Genomic DNA, 15,113 nt, shown 5'->3' with positions numbered 1-15,113 from the left:
CATAGGTAAAGAAAATAAGCAACTTATAGAAAACAATATGGATATACGGATTGTGAAACACGAGCGCTTCCTATAGATAAGTGACAAAACTGTTTGGAAACATTTATAAGAATGTGGTTAAACATTGGTCAAAACATAGGAGACCAGATCCTCATCCCACACACATTATCCACAGAAGCTGACCCATACAAGCCTGGATGGCATGCTAGCATGTCCTGATCATCCAAACCACACACACATCCTAAGGCACTTTAAATGCTTCCCATGAAGAAACCTGAAGTGACATAGAATCAAAATAGGTCTTGTTGCAAAGTAAACAGTGCAAGATATGTACATTCTCATCATACATTAGTCGTCCATGGAATGGAAGAATTTTTAGCTGTGGTCTGAGTGATTTTATTATAATGGCAGAGGTATTTACAGGAATATAAAATGGTTACATTTAGAGGATTGTCTTAAAATATTTCCATGATGCTTAGAATTCTTCCCATGTATATCAGAGGTATGATATCCTGCACTTATCAAGCAACTGGAATGATAGTTTAATTGGTTCCTTATAAAGAAGTAATCTTGGCCTTCATATATAATTTGGGTTATAATTCACTGGAAGCAGCCTAAAGGAGATTTATCTGTTATTTTAATCACCATGAGTACGTTCAGACAAAGTTTTCTTTCAGATCAAATTAAAGATCTTATCTGGTAATATTCCATGCATTTCATCTAAACTTTCTAGACTACAGGGGACTGAAAATTTGTAATGCCATTGCAGAGTTCTCCATGGCCATACCAGAATGGTACACTTTAGGCAACTTTTCCTTATTTGGGTACCTGCTTATCGGATTCGCACAACAAGTGGATTCCTAATATCTCTTATACACTGACTGCTTAATTTTTTCTTTCTGACAAGCATTCAGCAGGTGACATCTAGCTGTTTGTTAGCTTGTTCTCTTTGTCAGTTCTGTTGAACTCATTCAACATCTTAGCAAACTATTTTTCGTCACTTTCAAAGCTGAATCCTGCTCCATCACTTTACATCAAAGAAGATAAGGTTACAAAGGTGCCAATACATTAGTGACCTCTGAAAAATCTCTTCTATTTCTACCTTTCTCTGCTATTGTATTTCACATCTTCTCTGCAGATCTCTTACCTTCAGTGGTAGTGCCATTTCGTCTGAAAAAAAAAATTACATGCAACCAATTATAGAGAATAAACTGGCGCTAAGAAACACTGTGGTTTTCACCGTGGCAAAACAGTTGTTTCAAACAACTGGTAGGCCCTGTTCCAACATCACTGATATTTCTTAAGTTAGAATTTCGAGTCCCACGGTTCCTGTAAAATTCCTGCTCAAGTCTAAATATCCTGTTTAGAGACTATATAATTATATTAAGTGGTGTTTCCCATAAAAAGATAACCCAAATGCATAGAGATTAAGGCCACCACTCTTTGGCAAAGCTTTTTAAGAAGATAGCAAGAATTAATTTGACAGATGAAAGATTGGACATGAGCTGGCAATGTACACTTGCGCTCAGAAGGCCAATTCTATCTTGGGCTGTATCAAAAGGAGGGTGACCAACAGGTCAAGAGGTGATTCTGCCCCTCTGTTCCACTCTGGTGAGAACCTATCTGGAGCCCTGCATCCAGCTCTGGAGCCCTCAGTACAGGAAAGACATGGACCTGTTGGAGAGGGTCCAGAGGAGGCCACAAAAATGATCAGAGGGCTGGAACATCTCTCCTGTGAGGACAGGCTGAGAGAGTTGGGGTTGTTCAGCCACAAGAATATAAGGCTCCAGGGAGACCTTGTTGTGGCCTTTCTGTACTTAAAAGGGGCCTATGAGAAAGATGAGGACAGACTTTTTAGCAGGGCCTATTGTGATAAGACAAGGGGTAGTGGTTTTAAACTGAAGGAGGGAAGATTCAGGCTAGATGCGAGGAGGAAACTTTTTACAATGAGGGTGGTGAAACACTGGCCCAGGTTGCCCAGAGAGGTGGTAGATGCCCCATCCCTGGAGACATTCAAGGCCAGGCTGGACGGGGCTCTGAGCAACCTGATCTGGTCGAAGATGTCCCTGCTCATTGCAGGGGGCTTGGTCTAGATGAGCTTTGAAGGTCACTTCCAACCCAAACTATTCTATGTTTTTATGATATCCATGCTGTATAAAAGCACCATGATGCTGCTCTCCCCTCAGCACATCTTCTTATATTCCTACAGCAGTTGACAATGTAGAAAAATTCCTTTTCCATGGAATTTGTCCAAGAGACTTATCCTGTTTCTAAATGCCAGACTCTATCTACATAACCAGTAGGTCACTGAATTTTAGTTTATGTAAACAAGTTGGGCAGAACATGCAGAAGGTATCAGCATTCAGTCTGCCTGTTGCTAGACCAAGAGAATATACCAAGGGAGAGCTCATCCTGCTTCCATTTTCAATAGCCATTATGATTTTCAAGTTTCATTTGAACACACGTGTTTATCCATTTGTAGCTCAGTTGAAAGAATAGCTATGTGGCAAGTAGAGAATAAAAAGCACCTGAAAGAGTCATAGGGTAGAAATATCAGTCAGTGGTGATCTTGTTTTTCCTACAGTGCTGCTCCTAGTCTATCTTTAGACAGTCTTGAGAAAGGAGATGAACATTAAGTATATTGTCCAGCAGCAGCCTGGAAAAGACTGTGGCTCAACTGACATAAACCTCTCCAATTTCCCCTTGCTAAAGGGGAAGGAATAATTTGTTGTTGATCTTTGCCTGTTATATATCCCTTCTACCACAAGTGTCGGGAAGATATGGGGCTCTATTAATTCTCTAATTTCCTTCCCACATGCCTTCCTTGACACAAAAGCACATTGACATCTGCCTGCTCATCACAAGAGTCTTACTGACTGGCATAAGTGTTAAAATGTAGTCTTAATCTAGGTAAATTTTTAAGGCAAGTAAGTTATATGGTATTTGCCAAACAGCTAGGATTAGACGAGCTCATCAGTGCAGTAATACTGTGTTTGTGTGAGTCTGTCACGACTTTGTTTCGCCACTATGCCAGGCTACCTTGCAATAAAATTAAAATATATTCTTCAGGTCGATGTTATATCATGTTTTGACCTTGGACCCTTTGAGCTCAAAGAAGAGTTAAACAGTGACAGCAAATTTAAAAGGACTGTCAGTCCGAAGCCTAGCAAGTACACAAGAAGGAGAAATCTGGGCTGCCTTAATAGCAGTGCAGCCAGTAGATTATGCCAGTCTGCTTGGCGCTTGTTAGATGGCATCTAGAATACTGTGTCTGTTTTTGGGGCCCCAATCCAGGAGAGACATCAGTTAAACCAGTGAATATTCAGCAAAGTGCCATCGAGATGCTTGGAGGCTGGAGCACTCCTGTGAGAAGAGGCTGAGAGATCAGGATCTTCGGCCTGGAGAAGAGACATCTTTGGGGGAGACTGAATAATCCCCTGCCAGTACCTACGAGATCACTGAAAAGACAGAGACAGCCTAATACAGCAGTGCATGGTGGGAGCACAAGAAACAACAGGCACATTGAAGCAAGAGAAGTTCAGATGACACATAAAAATAGCTTTTCACTTTGAGGACAGTGAGAGTGAAAGAGATTGCCCAGAGGGGAAGCACAGGATTTGTTCTTAGAGGTTTTCAAGATCTGACTGGATAAGGCCATATATATGGCCCTTTTGAGCAGGAGGTTGGGTTAGAAAACTCCTGAAATCCTTGCTAACCTAAATTTTCCAATGATCCTATGCAACACTCTGAAGAGAAGGGAGATTAATCTAGTTGACTGTCCTCTGTGTACACTTACCCAAGATATTAATTTTTTGCTGCTAAACTCAATGTCTTTTATCAGTTCCATTAGTGACGGGTTTGGACACATTATCACAGCTATGACTACAATGAAATTTTAGCGTTCCTTATACTACCACTAACCTAAATCAACTGCTTCAGGTAACAGTTCCATTCTGGCTCAAGTCCGTAACTCCCAGAGATGTCAGTGGGAAGAGAGGATTTTGAAAGCATAAGGTTTGACATTCAAGATTGAAACCAGACAGTAACTTTACATACAGTTATAGTGGGAGTAGCTCAGATGGCTCCACAGACAACTTTTTGCCCAACTAGTTTCTTAATCTATCCTGTAAATCCTTGCACAATTTATCGTTGTTCCATCTCACCCTCTTTGCTGTACTTGCAGTGTTGTTTGCACAACAGGTCCCAGAAAAGATCAATACCCATTGCACTAGCAACTGTATCAGCAAATATTAAAATAAAGAAGTTTGGGGGAGGAAAAGAGTGGAAAACATTATCCTTAATACATTGTTTTCTTCACATTGTTTTCCATTACAAAGTATTATGTTGAAACCCACCCACCGTAAATAACTTCCTTGCATAAATGTTTATGGATCTGGATGGAGCCTGCAATTGAACAACTAACTCCTCCTCCCCAATAAAACAGACTTAAGGCAGTTGAATTGCCAGTAATCACTGAGACAGGACAATAAGAGATGACATTATAAAAGCAGTAAGTCCTAACCTTTACTTGCTAAGATCAAGGGGTAATTTGAGTTACCATACTTTCCAGTATACCTATTTCTTGAGTACATCGACAAAATTTTTTTAAACCTCAGATCTTCCCACTTGTTCAATTTATAACGAAAAGCAAGGTGTGCATACCTCCAAAAAATCTGCATTTAACAATGCGTATAAGTGCTATTATATTAAATTATGTTAGTATTACTTAATGACAGTGTATTACATTATTATATTAAATGTTAATTAAAATGCAGCCAGATAATTAAGAAAAGGTAATCTTCACCTCTGCTAATGATGAATCTTCCCTCAGCCTTAGGTAAGGATAGAAAAGAAAAATTATCCTGTCCTACTTATTTTGTGTTTAAATTACCACTCAGGTTGCCAGAGGGTACTCTGAAAACAATTTGTTGCTTATTTCCTGCACTAAGTAATCCATCCTTCAGAAGAATTTTGGACCACCATCTAGAATGTGGCAAATTGACATGAGGAAAATTCAGGCGATTTTTTTTTCAAGGGATATTTGCTGAACAAAAAGATTTCTTGAGGAACAGTTAAGAACATGAGAGAACTAAGATGTAATATATGACCAAAAAGGCCAACAGCATCCTGGCTTGTATCAGGAATAGTGTGGCCAGCAGGACTAGAGAAGTGATTGTCCCCTGTACTCAGCACTGGTGAGGCCCCACCTTGAATCCTGTGTTCAGTTTTGTGCCCCTCACTACAAGAAAGACACTGAGGTGCTGGAGAGAGTTCAGAGAAGGGCAATGGGGCTGGTGAGTGGTCTGGAGCACGAGTCTGATGAGGAGCAGCTGAGGGAACTGGGGCTGTTCAGCCTGGAGAAAAGGAGGCTGAGGGGAGACCTGATCGCTGTCTGCAACTACCTGAAAGGAGGTTGTAGCATGGAGGGGGTTGGTCTCTCCTCCCAAGTAGCAAGTGATAGGATGAGAGGAAATGGCCTCAAGTTGCACCAGGGGAGGTTCAGATTGGATATTAGGATAAATTTCTTCACGGAAAGGGTTGCCAGGAACTGGAACAGGCTGCCCGGGGAAGTGGTGGAGTCACCATTCCTGGAGGTGTTTAAAAGACAGATAGAAAAGGTTCTTAGGGATGTAGTTTAGGGCTAGAGTTAGGTTATGGTTGGACCTAATGATCTTGAGGGTGTCTTCCAACCAAAATGATTCTATGATTCTATGAATATGAGGGAATTAAATGGGAGGGGAGATGAAAGTAAGGGAGAAACTGCTGTGTTGAGGGAACATAATCACCTCAAGGTGAGAGTTCAGGATGCAATTGGAAAAGGCAGTTAGAGTAACAGACGAACTTGAAAGAAATCTGAAAAAAAACCAAAAACAAAACAACACCAAACCAAAAAACACACACACAAACACACACCAAAAAACCCCACAAAAACACGACTGCAAAGAGTGAGGAAGAAGAAAAAGAAGAAGATACAGATAACTAGAAAACTAGAAGACCTGGAAACTGACGGACAAGTAGAATGAATGAATGGACTCAGGGATGGGAAATTCTTACAGGATTCACCTCACTCTGAAAGGACAATTGGCCATACCAAAGTGCCTCAGGAAGGTCCTACTTGCCTCCTTTTCTTTCTGGCAGCCCAATCTTTCAGTGAAGGAGCCAGTCTACTATGAGCTGATGCAGAAGTCTTCCAAAACCTTCACCCAGGCTGCTGCAACAACAGAGTGCCTCAAGATACCACCAAGTCAGTGAAGAAGCTGGCAAAGTATGCTTCACTAACGACTGCTTAATATATTTCATATTGCCCCTACAAATAAATACAAAAATATGCATGCTTACTTGATAAATCATATAGGGTTTTCTTAAGCTATGCTATGTTCAGGTACAAACCCACACCTTGTTTCAAAGCCAAACAGATCCCAAAGACTGAAAGCGAGATTTTAGTGCATACATCGGATTCAATAAATACAAAAAAGATCTTTTGTCTTATATACAAATATATATATGTACACCTATTTTTATCATGCTACGGTGCTGAACACTGACAAAAAATTAAGTCAATGATATTTTATAGCTTTTGTCATGCACAGTTTAAAGTTGCAAGAGCATGAGTCAGCTGTAGGAGATGCGAATGTGTTATTTCTGACACTAGATGGCAGGAGATTGAAGTAAATTATTTCCAGTGGGTCAAAGTAGCCTTCTCAATAAATCAGTTTAAAAAACAAATGCCTGCTGCTTTGTAAATTGGGTAATAGCATCAAATTGAAAGATATGGTAAGGATTCTGAAATTAAGCACAACAGACTTTTATGTTTTTAAAGCTGAAATGTTTCTTGGAGAATGACTGTTCAAACACACACATATAGTCTCACTGATTAGATGTAGTTCAGGGTTCAAAAAATGATGGTACTGATTCTACAAATTTGAAACCCGAGTGGAGTTTTCCCAGACGTGATTAGAAGCTGAAGGTGCATGTAGAAATTAAATTACATGTAAGAAAGTTGTGAAACCTCAAACCTCAGCATCCGTGTTTGTTAGAAAGAGAGATCAGGATGAAACCTAATGGGAGAGACTGACTATTCCACACCAATTAAAGCCTTTTTGTATCTTCTACTAAAGTGCTACTTGGTGCAGCTAAAGGAAGGAAGCTGAACTAGAGGGACTGAGGTTCTGGTAGGCACTTTAGATATGTTCAGACCCACCCTTTTCTCCTCTCTGAAAGTTTATTCTTCACAGTGTCTGGCTTAAACTTTCACTAGTTTTGGACAGAAATCGTCAGTGTTATCAGTGCAAAGACGGTCCTTAATGCAATCCTTACAAGTATTCCTCGTGATGTGTCACACAGTGTCATGTTGTCTGAGAGGGACAGAAGTGCCAAAACAGCCTTCCTGCAGAGCTGACAGGTTCTTTGGGCTGCAGGGAGATGCTCGCCCCTTCCAGCAGCTCTTGCTTTAGCACTGGTCTTGCAAATAGTTAGTGCCTCCTCCAGCTCTTCAAGCCCATGAGGCTGATGTGCTGCAGGAAGGCTGGAGAATGAGAAATATCAGATATGCTTTATGAGGGGGGGATCTTTTTTTTTTTGTTTTTAAATTGGGTTATTTTTAAAAAATAATAATTCTTGATAGGATTTGCTCTGTCAATTTTTATGATTTCTCCAGAGACGTTGCTGTTGCTGGCAACTGAACCTCAGGACAATCAGGAGAGGTGCCTCCTCACACATGTTTAATATGAAAGAGATTGTAAGGGAGGCAATGTGACATTTTTACTGAGAATTTTTGATGGTCAGAGTAAGTAGTTCCTGGTCAGCTGGCCAAAAAAGACCCTGAAACTTGGTCTGCATTTACCTATCTCATGCCACAAGTGATCTGCACTAGCTAGAAAGACAGAGTATGTCTCCCCAGCTATATGGGGCTATTCAGCAAAAACAGCACAGTGAGCTGTGGTGATACACAGTCACACTGATTCCTTGGTTTTAACAACTTCGAATGTCATTGAATTCTTGGAAGGACATAGGACCCCAAAATACAGCCTCACTTTTGCATTCTTTATTTTGTCAGTATGAAACGTTTTAGAGCAGTTACTAGCTACATCCACCACACAAGGCTGTAGTTAAGATAATACAGAGCCAGTAAGACTAGCTGACACTTTTCATTTTTCAGTAAGTGCTCTCTAAAAATGGTATAATTACACCTCTTTTCTAGACAGGGAAGCCTAAGCTGAGGAAGATGATGTAATTTGTGCACGGTCACCAGAAGGCTAGCGGCAAAGTCTAGTCAAAAAGTTAAGTCCCTCTGGCTCTTGGCCCTAAATTCTAGCCACTGTCTCCCAACAGCATGGTAAATACCCATAAATAGGTTTTGGTTTCTTTTGAAATCTAATAACTTTTGCTTTCATATTGATATTTTATATGTAGTAGGTGAGTAGGAGGTCAACTACCCCCTGGCAGTGGTAACTGGACCAGTCCCAATTTCCTACTAAACCACCTCAGCTGACGTTCCCTTCCACATTTAATGTGTATCCTATCAAATACAAGATATTTATCTCCGATGTTATGAAATATCCATCTACAAACAGGAAAAATGGGTCATACTGAACTTAAATAACCCAAATGCTTCTCTATAACTCATTGCTCCTCTGTTTATTGCACTGGTTGAATTTGATTGTAAGTAAATGCTCTCCACTAGTGACTTTACATTTACTTCCAAATCACAAATGAAGTCCTATATCAAACTTACTTATGTCTATAGAAACCCTGCTCGGATGGTTCCTATTAATTACCATTTCCTAATAACCACCACTTTCTGTATTTATCTGTCAGCTAGTTCTTAAACTGTGAATTTGCACTTCATTGATACTGCATGGAGCTATTTTTTATTTGTGCTATTCAGAACACCAGTCAATATGGAATCACATACGGTACTTCTCAGACGTCTAAATAAATTGCACCTATACGGCAATCAGCCCAACTGCCAGAGGGTAGCTTATACTTTGTGAACAAATGCCAAGCATACTTGATTTAAATCTTATGACGCAGTTTTTTTCACAAACCATGCTGACTTCCACTCCAACCCTGAGATTTTTTTTCTAAATGCACCCTGTATAAACCACTCCTCTGTCTTCTTTAGGATTTGTGTCAGACCAACAAGCTTATGCTTACCTGGATCAGCCACTTTGCCTTCGTGATATATAATATGGAACAGCACTTGACTTTTCCAGAAATTTTTCAGAAATCCAGTATTTATAAAATCATCAGGGGCCAGGATACAGCTTCTCTCACCATTAGTGATTTTTTTGGCCCTTGATAGCTCTTGTTTATGTTCCTCTTTGATTACTGCTGAAATTACTTCATGATTCTCGTGTGGTATAAGGATACAGTGTTGCTTCTTTCCAGATTTTCCCCTTGACCACTTCTGCTATGTCTGCATTCTTACTAACAATTTTTCCATCAAGCAGTGGCTCTTTGCCACTGCTAGAAATTACACTGTGCACAATAGATTTAAATCCTTTTGTTCTTAGTCTTCCCAGACATGAATTTCTTTCTGATGGCTTTAGGTCCTCTTATAATCCAAAATTTATGAAGTATAAAAAATGTATATCCTTTACTATGTATTTCTCATTTTTTCTTATTGTGTATTGCTTTTTTGTTGTTGTTTAATTGCTACACCTATTTCACTACTGAACCAGGATGGGCTTTTTGACAGTGCTGTCCTGTTTCCTGGGAAATACAAATCATTTAATCAAGTCTTCAGGCCACAGAATAACTTATTCTTAAAGAACATTCACTTCAATACAGTTTTTATTTCCATATATTAGAGTGGCGTCTAGGAAATAACTTGCCTTTTTCATTGATCCTTTAACAAATCCCAACCAGTACCCTTCCTGGGCTTTGTCAACGTGTTGATCTGCAAGTATTTAAGATTCCACAATTCCTTCTTAATCAACTTTCAAACAGGTAACAATGTATTTAATGTGAAAGATCTCACCCTTATATGCTTTTTACTCTCTCTGCCCTTGCTACGTGAGTTCAAAGCAGTTTGTCTGCAGTAAGCGAACTGGCCTTTTTGAAGTGTTACAGATGAAGACTGTATTACAGCTGTTCTAGAAAGGGATGTCATCAATTATCTGTATTTCTGGCAGGTAACTGACAATATTGACAGAATGTGCAACTGCCTCTAAACCACCCAATGGCATTTTGAACATCAAAAATGTGTGGAATGGAAGGAAACATCATGGCACTTCTCTTGCTCTGGAGGGTAAGAATATACTCCAGTAGTGGAATAGAACAACTTTCAGATAGCTGTGTGGCAATTTGCTCTTAAGTACTCACCTTCCCAGCTGTTAGAGAAAGCTCTGGATTATCAGTCTGAATCCTTGGATTTAATCCAGGGAGAACTGTCTCTGAGCTAAGAGATTTTTGCTATAGAAACAGTTTCCATGGTGAATAGATTGCCTAATTCTGACTATCAGATATATCAACCAATTTGACAAAATTTGATCAAAGTACATACAGATTTGTTTTCCTTTTTCTTGGAAACAACAGTATTCTCTGCTGTAGTCACTTGTTTATCCCCAGTGATCACTGCACCACAGGAAGCAAAATGGGATTCTGCCAAAATACTTCCATATTAATGAAGACATTACTTGGATAGACTATCCCTGACATTTCACATGGATCTTCACAACTAAGCTTTGCACTAATAGAGGGCAGCAAAGTGTAATTCTTTCCCAGGGGAAAAGTCCCACAGATCTTCTTACTTCGTGTCTTAGAATAAGGAGAGTTTTCACTTTATGGAGCGCAGGTTCAAAAATGTCCATTGCTTATCTGGTAGGTCAGGTCCATGTTGTGGGCAGGAAAGCAGGACGCCAGCTGGGCTGGGGAAACAAACAAACAAACAAAAACCAACTAACTTCTAAAGTTTAGCAAGATAGTTGAATTGATAATTGAATTGTTAATTGAGTCTGAGTTGAGTCTTTTCACCTGGAGAACTTTTCTACTGTACTTACTTAAGCTTCATGTATACCTGGGTTAAGTGTTATCATAAAGGATTATCCCACTTCTTCAGTTACACAGAGATTGAAGAATGATATGTGAAACACTTTTAACGGTGTTGAGGAACAGCAGAGAAGGGCATCACTTACAGAGGTAGCAAGTTGCCATCCACTGACTGACTACTTAGAGGAGTGAAAGATGCTTTATCAGGCTCCTAAGGGGTAAAGGTATCTTCAACTCTGCTTGACTGTTACTGCTCAATGTTTTTACGTGTTTATGTTTATGGATAGTAACACAGCAGCTGACCTTTATTTTTATTTTAAATATATTTCTTTCAGTTGTTCTCTTTTTTTCTTGCTCCTCCAGCAGAGAAGCAGCCTATCAGAAGACAAGTACATTTTTACATTTGCAGGGGGCGAGAAGGGGGTTGCCATTTGCTTATGCAGGAAAGTTTAATCAGTCCAAGTAAAAATAAAGTGAAAAAAACTCGCATTCCTGTGTCCCAGGCACTTGCTGTCATGCCTAAAATCACCACGGTTAAGAGAGCAATGAGTGATGAAGACTGCCCACTATTCATTGTCAAAGCCTAAGTACTTTATGTAATGAAGAAAAAGAGATACTGCATCAGATCACGTATTGTAAGGTCTAGCTTAGACGTTACACTCAGATAACTCTCCCCACCAACAGCAAAGAGGAAAAGCTAAAGTATAATCTAAAACATTCTTTAACTATATCCTGTGTCCTTCCTGCACTGTAACTCTGCCTGAAACAGCATTACCAATGAGGATGTCAGGTGAAAACAACTCTTGGTCTGCCCTAGAGGAAAATATTAATGAGCATCTTTAGCAATTTTTTCTTTCTTTCTACAAACTGTTTTAAATCCTTTCTCTTAGCAAAGAGTTAGAAACAGTTTTATAGGTTGTCCTTTAAAATTTTTGAAGGAATGGGCCACAGCAGCAGATTCCTACAGATAACTTTTTAGGCTTGTTCTAATCTTTCAGTTCACATTTCTGGATCCCACAACTTCCACTAAATGATTAAATTCTTATGATGAAATTCTTTCCTGCACCAAAATTACATAAAGCCAGCTCTTGTTAAGTCAGTGCAATATTTGTTAAATTAACTCAACGACTGTAAATTCAAGTTAATCAGAAATATGAGGGTTTGGGTTCAGATTATTATTTTGGCATGGTATTCTCATATTTATGACTATGCTGCAACTTCTGATACCTGAAAGCTTCTGCCACATTGCCTCTTCTGCTTGTGTAACCACTTGCCTCTGACTTGAACTGCAAAGCTGTGTGTGTGTTCACTGCTTCAGCTACCAAGATGGAGAAAACAAATATCAACTTAATATCAACTGTGGGCTGGGAGCATCAGGGGTTCCCTGGGGTGACAGGGCACTGCAGGGCAGCCGGGGCCACCAGGGCAGCCCTGGGCATCGGGCGCCTCCCTGGGCATGAAGACAGGCCCAGGCCAGGACCTTGCCCCATGGTGGGCCTGGCTTGGTGGGGCCCATGGCCGGGCAGGGCTGTGGAGAACTGGAGACCGGCCCTGCTGCGGTGTCACTGGGGCAGGGGCTGGCTTGGGGCCCTGGGCTGTGGGCAGCGTGGGGGAGCCAGGGGCAGGCAGGGCTGGTGGTGCCGGTGGGTCACTGACACTTCTCTGTCTCCCGACGGAAACCATTTCCTCTCATGACAGAGCTTGTGCATCCAGAGGGTTTTTTTAACAAGTTGATGACAGACGGGTGGTATTGTCTCCTTGTAATGCTGTCTGCTTGTAAGACACAAGGACGTTTGCATTAACTATGCTTTTGGAGGCCTTCTTGTTTTCCTCTTCCGTTCTCTTTTCTGACATATTTCACGGGATCTAGGCTTATTCCCTGTCTTTGTAACATTTCAGAACTGGAATGACAGAATCCTGTAATACCAGTATTTTTTACCATTCATGTTTTCCAGTCTTTTCAGCATTTTTCAGTATTCAAGTTGCATAAAGCTCTGAAGTACATGCTACCTAATTATATACAGTTTCAAGCTATTGAGGCATCCAAATTTGAAGGAGGTCAATCAAAATATCATTCCAGGCACAGATGGTAAAATGACCCGATAATTATCAGGCTATGTTAAGGGCGAGAAAGGGAGGAGGAGGAAAGACACTTTCCATGCCAGTGCAGCTGACAGATAAATTAACAACTCATTAGTTTCTGCTTCACCTCCAGTATCGTATTCTGTGTAATGTTCCCTTTCCTCCCAGAAGATATAATGATAGTCCACTGCAGAATGTCTGCAGCTGGGAGCTGTTTGGGGAGTCGCACACCACACTATTGCACTGAACTTACTCTTTCCAAAGCACCTTTTCCTTCTAAATATTTTCATATATGCACATATGGTAAATGCTAGATGATATAAATAAAACCTTAGCACCTGTCATCTTTTGTGTGCAGTAGCTGCTATGGAGCAGTTATAAACACAGTTCACTGGTTCAGAAGTCACTTAGATTTCTCACAGTGTTTCAAAATAAACATTGTTATCATTTTTCCTTTCTTCTCAACATTATAAAAAATCATTACTGGGTATCAAATGATTGCAAGTAAGTGTATATTAAAACTAGATACTAAACATAATCTTTCATCGTTAATGTGCTGCTCACCTTAGAGCAAAAGAAGTGAAACTGTCTCTAAGCCTGACTATGCTCAGACAAGTTTGAGAGTCCGGGAACTAGTATGTTTGCCTTTTAAATTAAAAATACAATCTAATCAAATTCACTAATGGCCTGTGCTCCAGTGGTTATTGTCAGGAGACTCAGATGCTAGATTTACAGCTACCAACGACTTGCTGTCTCACCTGGGGCAAATCATTCAGCCTCACCATATCTTAGCATCCCCGTCTGCAAAACAGCTCAAAAAATACTGGTTACGTGAAGTTGGAGGAAGGCTGACATCTTTAATGACTGCAAAGTACAGAAGTTCAGAGAGGGCTGGAGGAGTGTGCAGTACAAGTTCAATGTGTTACTAGACACAGATCATTTGTACAGAAAGAAAATACACATGGTTTGTGTAGGAGGTGCAAGAAAATTTTACATTGCCATCCTTGTATTTCCCAGTGTGAAATTTGCACCAGGACAGAAAAGCTAGAGAAACTGCTTGCCTAATGGAAGGCTGATTTTTCACTCAAATTAAAATACTTTAGGTTGAGATGTAGGAAATCTTTTTAATGTTGTTTCTCTATGAGTGCCAGCAAGGGTAAAGAAACACCTGAGACAAAGTCTACATACAGTCACACTGCAATTTGTTTATGCAGTTATATACATCTCTCACTTAAGAAAAAAAAAGTTTGAGAAATGTCATGAGCAATGCTTTTTTTCAGAATTCTTGTCCAAAAGTTTGAAACCAAGTGGCCACGTGTGTCTTAAGGCAGAATCTCAAGGTAGAACAAGCTTTTCTTCACAATGTTCCCTGCTGTGGATCCTTCGAAGAATTTTTTTTCTCCTATGGGTAGTTTTAAGAAGGAATTCCATATGTGTAAAGAAAACTATGAACACAAGTATAGCAGCCTTTCTGAGACTAAAACCATGCTAAGGAACAGAATTCATCAGGTGCTGTAATCATCTGACGGTATCTATCAGCATGGTTTCTAAAGACTCCTGTGGGAGGTTGATCTGTCGGTAGTTTGTCTGTTACACATCTAATTTCCTTTAGCTGCTTCTAAAGCACACCCATATTTAAATGTCTCTAATTTCTACAAAACAGAAAAAAAAATTAACCTGTGTTCCTGTCCTTATGTAGAATAACAGAATAATAGCAGAAGATGGAAATACTTTGAGAGAGTTTCATTCTTTCACTCAATTAAATCATTTTTTTAACAGTTCAGTGCGATTGACACAAGTCCAAATAAAATGACTCAGTTAAAGTAATGCAGCATCTCCAAGTAGGCTGAAGACAGAGTGCCAAGATTCTTAATTGCAAAACTCATCTTAAAGACACTTGTAACTCATTATATAATAGAAAGCTAATTACATCTGAATACCCTCAAGGGCAATGCTCGCCCATGGTTCGTTGTTACAAAACTAGCTGATCATTCATTCTTTCCTGTGCTGCCATGTCTTTGGCCACAGTGAAAGCAGCA

Source organism: Caloenas nicobarica, chromosome 2, assembly GCF_036013445.1.
Source record: "Caloenas nicobarica isolate bCalNic1 chromosome 2, bCalNic1.hap1, whole genome shotgun sequence".
Classification (NCBI taxonomy): domain Eukaryota; kingdom Metazoa; phylum Chordata; class Aves; order Columbiformes; family Columbidae; genus Caloenas; species Caloenas nicobarica.
This window is presented reverse-complemented; position numbering follows the sequence as displayed.